Source organism: Macadamia integrifolia, unplaced genomic scaffold (assembly GCF_013358625.1).
Source record: "Macadamia integrifolia cultivar HAES 741 unplaced genomic scaffold, SCU_Mint_v3 scaffold1544, whole genome shotgun sequence".
In the NCBI taxonomy this organism is placed as follows: Eukaryota; Viridiplantae; Streptophyta; class Magnoliopsida; order Proteales; family Proteaceae; genus Macadamia; species Macadamia integrifolia.
The window spans coordinates 102,920-120,286 of record NW_024868251.1 but is presented as its reverse complement, the minus strand read 5'-3'; positions in this window follow the sequence as shown (position 1 = coordinate 120,286).

Here is a 17,367-nt window from a genome sequence, read left to right as displayed (position 1 = left end):
GTCTACAAAATGCCCCTCTTTGACCGAGGCCTATGCCAACGGCCGAACGGCAACGAAAAGAACGACCACATTTTGTCACTTGGAGCATGTACTACCGTTATTTTGCTCATTTAGTGACGAATTTGAAAATACAACAGGTAATATCTCTTAACTACTTTAAAGTTTTAGGACTTATCTGGGCGACCGATTGTAGGAAAGAAATTCGTTGTTCTACTAATCCTGCAAAAGATGTTAGTACTTGTCTTTTTCCTATACTGGGCTTCCATGGGCTAGTCTGAGGAAATCAATAATGAGATCGAGCCATTCAGAACCGACTCAAAGAGGTCGGGCCACTTGGGGCCAGGTTAATGACATTGGGCCACCTGGGGCCGGATAAATGAAATTAGGCCACCTGGCGCCAAGTAAATGCAACTGGACCACCTAAGGCTGGGTCAATAAAATTAGGCCACCTGGGGCCTAGTCAATGAAAATTGGGCCACCTAGGGCTAGGTTAATGAAATTGGACCACTTGGGGCCAAGTCAATGAAATTGGACCACTTGGGGCCAAGTCAATGAAATTGGGCCACCTGGGGCAAGGTCAATGTAATTGGGCCACTTGGGGCTAGGTCGATGCAATTGGACCACTTGGGCCGGGTCAATAAAATTGGGCCACCTAGGGCTGATTCGTTGTAATTGGGCCACCTGGGGCTGAGTCAATGTAATTGGGCCACTTGGGGCCAAGTCAATGTAATTTGGCCACCTAGGGCCAAGTCAATGAAATTGGGCCACCTAGGGCTGAGTCAATAAAATGGTGCCACCTGGGGCCGAGTCAATGAAATTGGGCCACCTGGGGCCGAGTCAATGAAATTGGGATCTTGCATTGTAGCCCTTGAATCTTGAAAACTAGGCCCTTGACTAAGAATCTTTTAGCTTTTGATTTGGAATCTTTGAGCTTTGATTTTTTTTTTTTTTACTTTGATTTGGATTCTTGATTCTTGTCTTTTGATTTGGAATCTTTGTGCTTTGATTTTTTTGACGTTGATTTGGAATCTTGATTCTTTGATTTTACCTTCTACTTTTACCTACCAATTTCACCTTCCTTTTTCATGTGTTTTTATCCACCAAGTAAATTTTACTTTCCATGTGATTTTAACTCTTACCTACCACAAAAATATTTTGAATTTTATTTTTGGTGGTAAGAACTCTTAAATTGCACCTTGGAATTAGAATCTCAAATTTTCTTTTGGAGGACGAATTTTTAACCATAAAATGGTCCCCCCCCCCTTCTGTTCACTCACTATTCCGAGTTTCTTGAGTTGGGAACGATCTGTGAGTGAGTGAGCTCGGGTTTTGGAATCTTCTCGAAGATCCGAACCACTTCGCATTTTCTCGGGTTTCTTCAAATTTTTTCCGAAGATCTTTAGGTTTCCCTTGATTTTCTTCATCTTTCTCTTGAAGATCTTCATAGTACTAGAGGAAGGAGTTCTTTGGAGAATTTGACATCTTTTTGGGCTTTTGTGTAAACTGGGGAACTTCTTGGGGTGCTTTATGATTTTGGAAAATATGGTTGAAAGAAGAAAGAGAAAGACCTCTAGAGAAGTCCAGCTGGATGGTTGTAGCAATTCCTCTCAAAGGGACGAGGACCTTGTAGATTGGTACTCTGGACAGACTCTCCATTACACTCAAAACCATATCTGTAATTTAGTATGGGGCTCTTGGGTAAGTCTTTACATTTCATTCATTGTTTGCTTATTCACTTTTTTTTTTTTTACATTTTATTTTATTTTTGCTTTCCCTTATCATATATATATATATATTGAAATAAAAAGCATGATGGGGAAGTACCACCGACCTTGGCTAGATATGGCCATCCAAACACAGCTTGGGATTGGTACAAGACGCTCCCCTACAGAGTGAGGGAGATGGTTGAATCATCATACCTGAGATGATTGGCTTCCATAGAAACTAGGAAGTTCAATCCGTCATTGGTAGGGGCCCTGATGGAGCGTTGGTGGTCGAGCACTTAATCCTTCCATCTTCCTATTGGCAAAATCACTATCACACCCTTGTGTTTTTATGCCCTGATAGGCATACCATTTGGGGGGAGGCCTTTAACCTTTCCTGATACTCTGACAGCTAGGGAATTCACAGATTTGACAGGCATAGATATAAAGGGTGATCAGACATTCATCCGCCTTGGCCAGATCAATACTCGTTGGTGGAGGACCGGCGTGGGGGTAAACTGGGGTAATCTGGCATAGGTGACTCATTCTTTCCTTTTGTTCACTGTGGGTCAATGTCTCTTTGGTGACCTCCGAGGCGGGATAGACATTCGTATGGTTGCCTTCTTCTAGAATCTCCGAGATGTGGACACCTGGGATTGGGGCGGGGCTGCTTATACATATTTGCTGTAGTCTCTGGATCTATTATCATATGGAGACCGAGGCCTCCAGGGAGTGGGCTACATCCTCCAGGTGATCTCTTGTTCTTGTACTCATTTGTTTTCATTTGGTTGCATTCTTTCACTTTGATTTTTCAAATCAGCCCTAGTGCTATGAGCATCTGAAGATTATGGCTCCCACACTGAAGGACCCTCAAGCATTGCCTTTCCCTGTAGTTGTGAGATGGGGAGATAGCTGAGTATGTAGGGCCCGGCGCTATCCTCCACGGACTACAGCCCGTTCTCTCCTGAATGGCCTTATAGAGTTAAGGCATGCTTTGTTATTAAATCTCCTCATGTTATGTGCTGTACTTATTTTTCTTGAATTTGCAGGTCACTTGGAGACCATTCCATCCTCTTACGTTCCCGGACCTTGATGAAGTTACTCGGGCTAGATATTTATCAGAGAACCAAGTCCTATTCAGGGGGATATGGGGCCATGCTTGGTATTTAGGGGAGAGGTTCATACCCCAATGGACTGATGTTGATACACACTTCCCTCCTTGTCTTCCTCCACAAACCATGAATTGTCTGGAGTGCGTTCTCGTGGACAAGATCAAGAGATTACCGATGGAATATGGGATGATTTATTCCATGAGCAATAGGGATTACAAGACTTTCCTTGAGGAAGAGACAGTTTGTACCCCTCTTGGTTCTGATGGTTTAGTGGTATGTTTCTCTTTCTTGAGTATCACTTTTAGTCTTTTAATTCCTTTTAGCCCTGATTGATGTTCTTTCATGGGAGAACACAGCGTGTAGACCTTTCTACCATCTAGTCACATGTTAGTACTGCTGGTCCATCCCAAGCCGGACCTTCTACTAGTGCGGGTGGATCCCTCAAGATAGCCACCATCCCCTTTTATGGCTTCCCAGGTTGGTGTTAGCCCAACGCAGCCAATCCTAGCTTCCCTCATCTTCTGGAGTGGAGAATAGATGTAGATACTTCCCTTGGATGCCCATTCCTTATGACTATGTAAGTATCTGACCATCCCTCAATTGACTTTCGACCTCCTTTAACTAATACGCTCTTCCTTTGGTGTCCCCAGAGGTCTATTCTAAGATCAGGAGGATGCATCATGGCTTGTGTGAGGCGATGATCGCCAAGGTATTTTCTATCTCTTTTTTCTTTTTTCCCTTCTTCTTTCATTACTCTTCTTCTTAATCCTCTCCTATATTTCTTAGGATGGAAGGATTGTTGCCTTGGAGAGCCAAGTCAGCTCCTACCAACAGGAGAATGCCCAGCATCATGCATTGATTCAAGGTTTGACCCAGAGGCTAGAGAATGCTAGACTGGCATCCCCGTGCTCCTCGTTATTCCATGAGGTTGACTCAGAGTATGGTTCAGATGAGGATTTTGGCCCTTAGAGATCTGCTCCAGTAGTTCTTGCAAGGACAAACACATGTATATTTTTTTCTTTTTCTTTTCCCTCTCCCTGTTTGTCCACTTCTTTTTTTTTTTATTTTAGCATTTTATGAATGGGAACCTATCTTTGGCACAAAGGAAATTTCCTTTTATTTATGGTTAGGGAATGTTTAGGCAAAATTAATTCCACAACTCAAGACTTCAATAGAATAGTCAGGATAACACGAAAATCCAAGTATTTCCTCATTTTACTACCAAGTGAATTACAAGAAAATGACTTCCCTACCATAAATGGGATAGATAGGTAACAATATAAGAAGATAATTCTTGGGGTGGGTAAAAGTTTACTAACTCCTCGGGGTCGTCTGCTTCCAGTCCATGCTGTCAGCTGATGTAAGTGGGCAAGTAAAAAGACATATGAGTTAATCCCATCAACCTGATGTAATTGTGTCCCAGGATCTTCATCAGAAAATCCTCCTGCAGCTTCGTTGGGCATCTCCATGCAATGTCCTTTATAGTTCTTCCTTGTAGGTACTCTTTCCAATCAACAATGAGCTTGAACTCCAGGGCTTCCCTCCTTTCCTGGTAGCAAAGAGCTCCGAGTCGGCATTCTTTTAATGGTCTCTTTAGGTTCAGCTTGTCAAGTAGCCATAGATGGAAAATGGTGGGGCTTCCGCGATAATGATCAAGTCCAAACCTATGGTTATGGCTCATGTCACCAAGTCCTTTGAATGTCTCTACAAGGACTATGGGAATGATATCTCTTCCTTTCTTCAATTACTTTATAACTTCTATTAGGACCATTGGTGCACCATGTCCTAGAGTTTGGAGAACATAATGAGCTATCATGTATAGTAGATAAGCATCCTGTGACCTTTGCTGATGGATTCCCCCTAGTGGTAGTATTGAATGAAGATCCTAGCCACCTTCAGAATATCAATCTGTCAATATCTGATGAATTGCTTCATTTCCTCCTTTTCCCATCCAAAAAAGTCCTAAATCTCTTCTAAGTGATCTTTCTTCAAAGATGGTAGAATCAACTTGCTCTTAGGTGGAGATAACATTTAAACTCAGAATTCCTCGAGAGTTAGACAGATCTCAACTAATCCAAACCGAAACATATGAAGATTGGTCTCCCAGTGTTGAGGTAGTTGTTGGAGTTCATGGTGATGTAGCTTTATGCACCCAATCCGGCCGAGCATTGACATATTCATGGATTCTAGTAGTCCTGGTGCCCTCATGTTTATGTCCAAGGTCCATTTTTTTAACGTCTCATCCAACGAGTCCATAAATTTTTCTACAACTATTATAAACAAAAGGGAAGATGATGACTTACCAAGTATCACTCATGAGCTAATGACACAACCAAACCTTCACCACTGTTGTATCAAACATATATTTTTTTTTACCAATCAAGGATGGGGAATGAACTGGCCTTGACATACTAGTGCCAAGTGGTGAATTTCAGGAGGTGGAATTCTGGATACGAACCTAGAGGACCATAGACGGATGACAGATGTCCAATGGCCTTACATGCCAAATGGCGATTGTTAGGGGACATAAGCTATGATGCTCTTTTCAGATACCTTAATTATCAATTTAGAAACCAATTTATTGCCTTGATATGGTTGAGATTGCACTTGTATATGTCAAGTTGCCTATGTATCCCTTGAAAGGAATCAGGTCTGACGTAGTTTGGGCTATTCACCCTATTAGACAAATTGATCCTTGTTGACCAGCCCGGGTATTTCTTCACCATTGTGGTCTATGAGTTTCACAACTTTTCCTAGTAAAATTTCTTTGACAGTGAACGGGCCACTCCAGTTGGGCTTGAATTTTCCTTAGGTCATGAATTGGGGCTCTTTGATCTCAAGGAATAAGTTCACCCTCCTCTATGTGATGGAACTTCACATTCTTGTAGAAGGCCCTTGCCATTCTCAATTGATATTTCTTTAGATTATCTACAGCCTTCATACGCCTTTCATCGAGAAAGTTGAGCTCATCGTGTCTGGTCTTCATCCATTCTCCTTCAGGAAATTGACTATCAAGAAGCACCCTTAGGGATGGTACTAGGATTTCCATAGGTAGAATTGCCTCAACCCCATATACTAAAGAGAAAGGAGTTGCCCCTATCGAGGATCGTACAGAGGTCCGATATGCCTAAAAAGTAAGTGGTAACTTATCCGCCCAATCTTTGTGTGTCTCGGCCATTTTCTATAAGATCACCTTGATATTTTTGTTAGCTGCTTCTACTACTCCATTGGTCTGTGGCCTGTAAGTGATAGAGTGGTGCCTTATGATACTAAACTTTGTGCAAATCTTATCAGTCTTACCCCAGAAGTGGGATCCCTGATCCGATATTAACTCTTAAGGTGCTCTATATCGACTAATGTTGTTTTCTTGGATGAATTTTACCACCTTAGCAGATGTAAGGACTGTATATGACTGGGCTTCTACCCACTTGGTAAAGTAATCGATGGCTACTAAGATGAATTCATGACCATTGGATGCTTTGGGGTTGATCTTCCCAATAATGTCAATGCCCCAAGTAGAGAAAGGCCAAAGAGAGTTGAGCGAATACAACTCTGTTGTCGGGATATGTATGATATTGTAAATATCTGACATTTGTGGCATTTCTTGACAAAGCCCACACAATCTGCTTCCATTATGTTCCAATAGTATCCCAGCCTGAGGATCTTCTTAGCTAGCATCTTGGCATTCATATGGGGTCCATAGAGGCCTTGATGAATTTCCTCCATGATGATTGTAGCTTGTTCTTCATCCACACACAACAACTGTCTCCATAATAGGATCTCTTGTATAACAAATCCTCCTGAAGGGTAAATTGGGTGGCATATCTCCTTAAAAACTTCTTTTCCCTATCAGTTGCTCCACTCGGGTATTTCCTTTCTCTGGTGAAATCCACTATGTGAGCAAACCAAGACCAGCCATCTATAGTGAGGGAGTTCACCAAATTCTGATAAATAAGCCTGCTTCTTTGTTCTATCAAGAATGGTCAGACCCTAGCCATAGGGTTGCATTCTACCATGGATGCCAAGCTTGCGAGTGCATCAGCAAACCTATTGTTGTCTCTCTGAAAGTATTTGAATGAAATCTTCTCAAAGTGTTCAATCACTTCTTCCAGATGTTCTTAGTACGGCTTCAGCTTTTCATCTCTAGTCTTCCACTTTCCTTATGTTTGATAAATGACAATGGATGAATCTCCATACACCTTAATCCTTTTCACCCCAATGTTTAGGGCAGTTTCAAGTCCTAAGGCATGAGTTTCATATTCAGCAATGTTATTGGTACAAGGGAAATCAAGGTGGAATGATGAAGGCAAATAAAAGACCATCAGGAGTAACAAGCAATATTCCCACACCACACCCCTTTTGAATAGTTGCTCCATCAAAGAACAGCTACACTTATTAGCTGTGTCTTCTTCTTCTATTGCTGTGATTTCTTCATCGAGAAAGGAATCGTCTATGGCTCTTTCATCTACTATGGGGTGGGCAGCCAAATGATTAGCTATAGCTTGCCCCTTGATAGATTTCTAAGTAACATAGGTGATGTCAAACTCTGATAGCAGAAGTAGCCACTGGCCCATCCTTCCTGTTAGGGCTGATTTCTTAAAAAGGTATTCGATTGGATCCTTTCTTGAGATCAAACGTACTAGATAAGCTACCATGTAGTTTCGTAGCCTTTTCATTGCCCAAATCAATACGGTACAGGTTTTTTCCAAAGATGTGTACTGCGTCTTATATTCCAGGAACTTCTTGCTGAGGTAATATATGGCATCCTCTGCCCCCTTTTTCGTCTCTTTTTGTGCTAGCAATGAGCCCATGGAACTCCCACTAATAAGTATAACAGAAGTGGTTCTCCTTCTACTGGTGGTGTTAATACTAGTGGGTTCATGAGGTATCCTTTGATCTTATCAAAAGCTTGTTGGCATTGACATTCCATTCTATGGGCTGATTCTTCTTTAGCAACTTGAAGATTTGGTTCACAATTATAGCCAACTGAGCTATGAATCTGCTAATATACTGGATGTGACCCAAAAATCCTCGTATCTGCTTCTCAGTGTGAGGCATGGGCATTTTTTGGATTTTCTTGATCTTGATAGGGTTGACTTCACTGCTTCTTTCACTCACCAAGAACCCTAACAACTTTCTTGTTGTTGCCCCAAAGACACACTTCTGAGGGTCAACTTCAGTTGATACTTCTTGATCCTTTCAAAGAATTGCCATAGTGCGGGAATATGCCCCTACCAATATTTTGACTTTACTATCATGTCATCCACATAGACTTCCACATCTTTGTTCATCATGTCATGTAATATGGCTGTAACTACTCTCTGATAAGTTGCCTAGGGATTCTTCAGTCCAAAAGGCATCACTTTATAACAATAGGTTCCCCATAGAGTGGTGAATGTTGTCTTCTCCCTATCTTCAGGGTGCATGCCCACTTGGTTGTATCCCAAAAATCCATCCATAAATGATAACAAGGCATGCTCTGCCGTGTTGTCAACCAATACATCAATGTCAAGTAATGGGTAGTAATCTTTAGGGCTTACCTTGTTAAGATCCCAAAAGTCTACGCACATTCATACCTTGCCATCCTTCTTCAGCACTGGTACAATGTTGGTCAGCCATTGGGGGTATTTTACCATTTGTAAGAAACCCGCATTCTGTTGCTTTATTACTTCTTCCCTGATCTTCTCACTCCATTCTGGACACATCCTTTTGAGCTTCTGTTTGATTGGCTTTTCCCTAGGGTAGGTTGGCAAGCAGTGTTGCACAATGTCGGGGTCTATACCAAGCATATCCTCATATGACCAAGCAAAGACTTTGGCTAATTCCTTCAGAAGACTGATCATCTGTTTTGCTTATTCATTGTATAAGGTGGTGCCAATTTTTATCTCTTGAAAGCATTGATTGGTTCCTAAATTAATAATCCGGGTATCCTCATGAATGGGTTGGGCTTTCTTTGGTTTATATTATTTTATTAACTCTTGATATTTATTAAGCTCATCATCAGAAAAAAGAGGCAAGTCATACTTCAAATCAGAAATTTCATTCATGAAAGGAGTAACAGACTCGACATACACGGACTCTGGACTCTCCTTAAGAGGGGAGACCGACACGAAATCATAAATAGTAAACTCAACTACTGACTCGACTACAAACTCGATGACTAGTTTAATGCTTTCATCAGTGGTATCCAGTTTGATTGACTCAACAGCATGAGTTAACTTGAAATTCTCCCCAATGCTAGTCCAGTTTAGGAGCGGTTCAATGGCTCGATGGATGAGGAGATGTGGCAATGGGCCTCTTTCTTCTTCTAGGAAGGTTACTACTATTTCTTCAATGGTGCAATGGTTCTTCTGGATAGGTGCATGTTTCTTCACAAATACCAACTGATCAACCTCTACTCTCGGAAGCCAAACTTTTTGAGAGGTGAAGATTGGTGGAGATTGGTCAATCCTCTTTCTATAAAGTCCATCTTTTCCATCCTATTGAGGGATGCCATCTTGATGCCTTGGTCACATATTTGACCACCTTTACGGACCTTCCTGTTCCAGTTGATTCGGGCACAGTACATACAAAACATCATTCTTTGTGCTCTTCTTTGCTTCGCATAAGTGCTTCTTCCTCTGAAAGGCCTGAGCTTGAGCTCATGTAACTCCTGAGCGCATAGCTTTTGTAGAAAGGAATAGATGTGACCTTTCAGATTTGTGGGAAGTTGTAGACTTTAGATGAGTCTTATCTTCTTTTCCCATTCCCTCTTCAAGAGTACTCGGGAACTTGGCAATTCCTTTAACCAGATCAATGTTGTGGGGTTGTTAGAGAAGAACCCATCTTCAATTAGTGCTACTTCCACTATTCCGATGATGCAACTGTCTTAATCATTTCCTTCAGCTAGCATTTGCTGTTGTTCTATCTCATGAGTTATTCAGTCGAACTCATCTTGAAAGAATACTTCAAACCCTGGTTGCATCTTGATGAACATATTTATATGTGAAATCTAAGGTGGTAAAACATGCATTTTATATATTTAGAATGGAGCTACCTTAGGTTTTACTCTGTTTTTGTAGGTTTTATATTTTCAAAGCCTTAAGGATTATCAGGCACTATATCTCCAATTTTACACATAAAGAAATCTTGTTTCTTTTTATGGTTGCAAAGAGGACAATATTCTGAGCAAGATGGATGTGTCCAATTAAAAGTACACATCCGTTTGTTCATCCGTACAAGTGATTATTCTTTTTAAGTCAAAAAAAAGAATAATGGATCAGAACTGAACTGAGATGCAGAACCAACCCGTTTGAAGTTATCCTAGAGATACAAGAAATATTTCAAATGTCAACAAGGATTGATGGACCACACCCTTAAGTGATTGAAGATTCATTCTTGGTAACAACAACTACCTAGCGTAGGTGGTGAGTTACGGTATGTAAAATCTCTAGCTTATTAGGAGGTCTCAAGTCCGAACCTCTTGGTACCATTTTTTGGAGATTTTTTTTTTCTTACTCATCACTTAAAGAAAGGAGGTCGGCCAAGAGGGTTGTGAGCAAGTTGAAGAGAAAAAAATAGGAAAGAAAAAGCAAAGGGCATAGATGGAATTTCTAACTCAATTAGAAGATTGCCATAATCAATTCAAGTGAGGAAGAAAATTGTTCAAAGCAAGAGGGCTGCCAAGCATGAAGGAGGAGAGAGAAAATATATTTTAAAAAAATGAGAGAAAAAATAGGAAAAGGAAGGGAAATCCGTTAGATCTCCCCTCTCACATTCGATTTCTCTCCTTGTCTTTCTTGTCTCTCCTCCACCTCATCAAAAGAGAATCTAAAAATATCCTACTTTTTAGAAACCAAAATCATGGGGCTCTCTCACATGTTTTCTTCTTTTCTCTCTTCTGTCACATATTTTCTTTTTCTTTTTTTCTCTTTATTCTCCTATTTTCCACCTCATCACTTTGAATCTAAAAATTCTCACCTACCAATTGAGATTCCACTCAATTAAGAAACCCTTGGACGTCCTCTTCTCTCCCCTATTCCCTATAAAAGGGAGTCGACCAAACCCTAAAGGGTTGTCCTTCTCTTGCTTTCTCCTTCTAGTTCTAGTTCTAGTTCTAGTTCTTCTTAGTTTTTCTTACTTTAAAGACTTTTGTAATTGGTTTTATTTCATTAATACAATGCCTTTTATTTTTATGGTTCATGTTATTCAAGTTATTCAAAGGTGTAATAATTTTATTTTCTAGTTCGAGGCTTAGTTCTAGGTGACAAGAACAAGCTATGGAGCATGTCTTTCAAGTTCAGTTTTTCTCTTCAGATTTGTCTTCTCTAGTACTAACAATTTCAAATTTGGTTTATTCCAGATCTAGTTTTTAGTATTAGTAGTATTTCAAATCTCAATCAAGTTTTTATGTTCAAGTATTGACGTTTAATTAAGTAGGATTCTACAGTTGTCTTCTCACCCCTCTCTCATTCCCTCTCCTTGACTACCCTTTCCTTCTTAACTTAGGTTTTTAACTTCAGTGTTTATTTTTTTTTCTTTCCCCCAAGGTCCTTGGCTAGATGCATGTGTTGGCTTTGCCCCTCTCTAGCTATGAACCATCCTTTTATTGCATTTATTTTCAGTTATTTACTTTGCCTCCCTTTCCCTAAAGCTAAGTAGTGAAGCCCTTGTAAGAGTTACTCTCTAGTGAAGTAAGGAAACTTGCATTATTTGCAGTGCATCCCTCGGGCTAAGTAGAGAAACCTACTTGGGTGCCTCTCTCTAGCCTTAGTTCTTTTTTTTTTATTTTTTTTATTTTATTTCAGCACTTTTACTTTCAGTTATTTACTTTTTATTTGCGTGGTTTGAAGTATTTAAATTCCTAGATGTGTTGGTTAAAACGCTTTTAGATGCTTGCGTTTTAGGGTGGTAGTTAGAAGTAGATCACCAATATCAATCGTTACACTTTCGTATTACCAAAAGATGCTTAAAATTAAATGGTTGCCTCCTTGTGTTCAACCCGTTAGCTACACTGATCTGTGCATTTACGATTACTTTTAAAATTCAAACACATCTTCATAGCAGTTTCATCAAACCATGGCTCAACATTTCCACAAAAGGAAAATCTTCTCCTTCCCTTATGAAGTACCCATTGAGAGTGGGATAGTAAGAGACGGCGATTCTCCTAGTCATCCTTAGTACCTTTTTCCCTTTTCTACCATTCTTGCTTCTTGGTCCAGGGGTTTGAGGAATGTACCCAAGACCACTCTTTCCTTTGCTGACCACCGGAGTAGGTAATTTTGAAACACCCTGATGGTACTTTCCTGATCCCATCCCTAGAAAGTGCTGCATGTTCCTCATCATTTCATTCACCGGGGGGCTCCATATAGATTTATAGTTAGCCAAAATCTTTTCATCTGGTATTTCCTTAGTGAGTGCTACACAAGTTTCTTCTCTTTCAAAACCACTAAGTTGAACTTCCTGGTCTTGTTCTTCCCCATTTCCAATGTTGGCTAAGGTATTAATCATTTCGGGATCTCTAGCTACTGTAACTACCTTTTCTTCATGAATGAATTTCATTTTCTGATGGAGAGTAGAGGACACTGCTTTTGACTGATGTAGCCAAGGCCTTCCTAAGAGCATGTTAAAGGATGCCAGTATATCAATGATCTGGAAATCAATATCAAACTTCACTAGGCCAATTACTATGGCGATGGTGAGGATGCCAATGATTTTTCTCTTGGTATTGTCATATGCCCGTATGGTTTGGGTTAACGGCCTCATCTATTCCAAGTTGATGCCAATACTCTTTACCGATCTTAAGGGCAGAACATTCAAAGCGGACCTGTTGTCAATAAGAACTTGGGGAACCACCTTGTCCAGACATTCTACCATAATGTGTAGAGCTTTATTGTGATGGGCTCCTTTGGGGAGTTCAAAGTCTAAGAACATCACTGACTATACCTCATATGTTGCCCCTACTATGTGCGAGAGGTGTATCGGATCTATCTCGATTGGCACTTGCACATTGGTGAGAGACTTTAGGACTACTTTGCGGTGTGTGGGGGAGGCCATTAACAATCCCCAAATCAAGATATTAGCTTGGGACTTCTTGAGCTGAGCCAAGACTGGATTCTCTGATTCTTTCTTCAAGCCACTAGTTCCTGCCCTATTAGTTCTTGATTGTTCTACTGCTAGAGACTTGCCCTTATAGTCTTTTCCACTCTAAGTTTCCATCACATTGGCAGGTTTCTTCACGATGATCTCTATGGGATAACAATCTTCATCATCACTGTTTGTTATGGTAATTATCCCTACCATGGGGTCATCTTCTTCCTTAGATTCTTCTTCACTACTTGGGGTAGGAGGTCGAGGTCCTCTACAAATGTCCACAACCCTGGCTTGTACCATCTTGACTGCATTGGAAAGTCATGCAACTATTGTATCTATCACTTCTGCAAGCCTGGAATGTCCCCCTGTTTTCTCAAGGATTATAAACTACTCGGTGTAGCATTGTTCACTGATGGCTACTTCTCCGAACATTCGGTCAATTCCATCGACCTCGAATTTGATGTCAGCCAGACTATTATGGGCATAAGCTATGTGTTCTGCTATAGGATTTCCTTCACCTTCAACAGTGATCTCATACCCTTCACTATCTTCTGAATCTGATGTCGGTTCTTCCCCTTCCATGTGAATCATGAGTGCCGACTGAATAGTATCTGTGGGATCAATCATTGGGTCATCTTCGCCAATTACATCACAGAATATCCTCCTAGATTCCTAGGTGAGTAATACCCTGATTCATCATCATCATCATTATGCCAAGGCCCCTGGTAGTCATCATAATCTAGGTACTCATCATCTTCTTGAGAATCAAAGTCATCTCCATTATTCTCATCCTCACTTTCTTCCTCATCATCATCATCATCATCCTCTTCTTCGCTGATTTCTCCCTCACTTGGTTCTTTATCAGATTCCTCTTGATCGTCAAATTCTCCTGCATCCAACCGTTCGTAATATTCAAATTTTATGGATCGAAAAATTTCCATTGGGCTAGACTTGGTCTCATTGGCTCGAAGATGGATTAGGCCAGACTCATCATCTTCTGTATCACTCCTGATGTGGATTAGGGAGGTGTGCTCTTTAATTTGCTCTCCCACTGACAATGTTATCACTGCTCTGAGGAGTTCATTCATGACTTCTTCAATCTTCTCTGGATTATCCTTTTCAGACACGATGGGCTGAATTAGAGAAGTGGGATCACCTTCTTGACCTTCTCTTAAAGCATTCACTAATCCTGTTGATGAGGTCATCTTTGGGGAGTCTGGTAGTGCAAGCATATCCTTTCAATTGTACCCATCCATCCATCCATCCTTCCTTTGGGTTATACATTGATCCTTGAGAATGGGATTGGTATGAGGGTGATGAGGGATATGAGGCGGGGTGATATGAAGGTGATGTGACTGACAAAATGGGATATTGTGATGAAGATAAGGGGTGATAAGATGACAAGGTCTTTTCTCCTTGACGGTGTGGTGAAGGTTGATGATAAGGTGGAGGTTGGTTATATAGTGAAGGTTGGTAATATGGTGAAGGTTGGAGATATACTGGAGGTTGGAGATATGTTGTGGTGGATTCTTCTATTGATGAGGAAGGGTGGATAGCTTTCTCGTAAGCCTTAGCCTTTTGACTCATGGCTCTCCTATAAGCAAGGGCTTTCATGTGATTCTTTCGAGCCCTGGGTTCAATGAGTTGAGTAGGATTACTCTCTGTTGCTTCTTCATCTAAATTGTTCACATGGTCATTAAACATGGGATGACAAAAGTGTTTATCCATCTGATACATGTGAACAGCCCTTCGGAATGAATTACACTCCTTTTGATAAGCATCTTTGACGAAACCACGAATATGCCCTACCAATTCTAGAGGGAGAGACAATCTCTGCACAAGCTAGAATTTCTCTTGCCATTCAACATGCCTCTCTTCCTGGTATTTCTTGGCATCCCTAATAAAATGGATTGGATCATAGAATTTAGGATCCCAATTTTTCCAATCCATTATTGTTGCAACATGTTGACAGTTCCATGATCCGGGAGAGGATTAGTATTGATATTAGAAGATTGCTTCACCTTGACTTCAATGGTCCCGTTGTCTACCAAATCCTAGATTGCATGCTGGAGACCTATGCATCTTTCAGTGTTGTGCCCCTTCTGAGTGTAATAAGCATAATTTTCATGATCTTTGTACCAAGCTGGGGGAGGGTTGCTGATTGCCCTTGGAGCCACTGTCCCTAGCAATCCTTGTTTCTTTAACTTTCCATACACTATTGTCGTGGGCATTCCCAAATCAGTAAACTACCTTCTTGGACGAGGAGCCTTCTGGGAGGGTGCATCTGCTTGTATCACGAATGATTGTGAAGAGGTGATAGGTGTGATTGACAGTTGAACCGCACCTACCATATTGGTCTCGGGACCCTTTCCCCATCCAACTCTAGTGTTTTTGCCTGTATCTTGGGAGGATCCTTGATACTGAACTTCCTTTAGGATTATGTTTTCCACACGTGTACCGGTGGCTATCAAGGCATCAAAAGTTTGTAGATGTTGATAGTAGATGACATCATAATAAGGTTTTGATAAGTTTTCAATCAACATTTCTACTTGCTCTACTTCTGAAGGTTAATCTGTCATCTTGGCGGCCTTATCCCTAAACCTCATCAAGAAGGCAATGAATCCTTCTCTAGGCTGTTGTCTCAATGTCTCAAGTTCCCGACGTTTCACATCCACTTCGGTGTCGTAAGAGTATTGCTTGGTGAAGGCTTTCACCACTGTTGTCCAATTCTGGGTTTGGGAAGACTCCAACTGGATGAGCCACCTTAGTGCCGATCCTGATAGGGTTAACATGAATGCCTGTCCCATCTGGTTATTCTCAAGTTGCCATGACTTGGTGATACTGAGGAAGACTTTGAGATGAGCCTTGGGCTCCCCTGACCCATCAAACCTATCAGTCTGCTATTTGAACTTCTCGAGAATCTTTGCCCTAGTAAAGAAATTCATTTCATCAGAATCCACTACTTGGCTTTTCGAACTCTTTCCCGTTCGGAGCATATTTTCCAATTTCTCCAATTGCTTTTCAACTTTTCTTTCTCTATCCATTTTTGGAGGTTCCATTTGGACGTGTGCCACAAACTCTTCTTCCTCATCTTCAATCACTATCCTGGGAGGAGGGACCCTGGAATAGGCCCCCCATTGACCATTTAGATTGGTAGGTGAAATTCCTCTCTAACTAGTTAGTCTAACTTGCTTGGGTTCTCCTGAGTTAACTCAGGAAGAATTCCCACGATGACCCATAGGTCTGTTCTAATCCAACTCTCCTGTAGCTTGTCCTTGGTCAGCCTTGGGAGGGTTTTGGAGTGTGTAATATCCAACCTCGGCCATTTCTATCTGTAAGGTCTCTACAGGGTGGACCCATACTTCCCTAGGTGATTCAGGATCGTGTGGATCCATACGAATTGGGTTGCAATCACTTGGCGGTAGACAATCTAGAAGAGACGACAGAGGTGACACTAGACTTAATCAAATCAACCGGTTACCCTGACGTGTCCAAATGGACCGCGGAGAATACTTAAGGTGTGGAATTGTGCCTGAATCAAAAATGCCTTATTTTAGGATTCTAATATTCCCAACCCCTTTGCTCACACATTCACTAGATTAAAAACCAATTATCCATCTAAAGTTAGTCCACTTAATGGTAGGGAGTGGATAGGGGTTGATGTCCCTAGTCCACTCAATGCCATAAGTGGGAGATTCACACAAATGACTTGACCAGAATATTCCTATTAATACATTCTTTGCTAATAAAATCATGCTTTCCTTGATCTTACCCCACTAGGTGACCTTCCTCCTAGTTTCCTCTGGTCTTTTAGATAATTCGGCATTTTGTGGGGCTTTGACAGAAATCAGCCTAGATCACGTATACCAAATCATCCATATTTCATTTCTAAAGAGGAAGGACACCTTTTATCCAAAACCCACTTAGGAGAGAATTTCTTTATGACTAAAATATATCATAGGAAATTCCTTTTTAAGACTGCAAACAAATTCTATAGATCTGCTTGTGGTCTTCCTAGCGTTCTCTATCTATTTGCTACATGATGCGAGCATGCAATGGATGCAATAGGACTGACAAGGCTTCCTTGATAGGATCTATATATGCAAGGTATGTGATTCTTTTGATATATCCATGGGCACGACATCAAGGGGGTGACTTCCTTGCCCATTACTCATGACTACACACAAGGTTAAGCAACTGGCCACGGGGTGGTGGAACCATGAGTGATTGTGAGCAAAAGTGTAATGTGGGACTATCATAAGTGCATGGACCTCCCCAGGGGTGCTGACATAATTATGAACATCCTCGCCATTTAACTATACCCCACACCCTTGTATAGGAAGCGGCTACCATTTGCTCTCAGATTACTCTCCATGACATGACCTGACCTCCCCGAGGGTGCGGGCATGGTAGGAAGTCCCTCGCCAAATGATTTTACTTTAAGCACGATGCATGTTGCGGTTAGTGAGTACAAATACAAA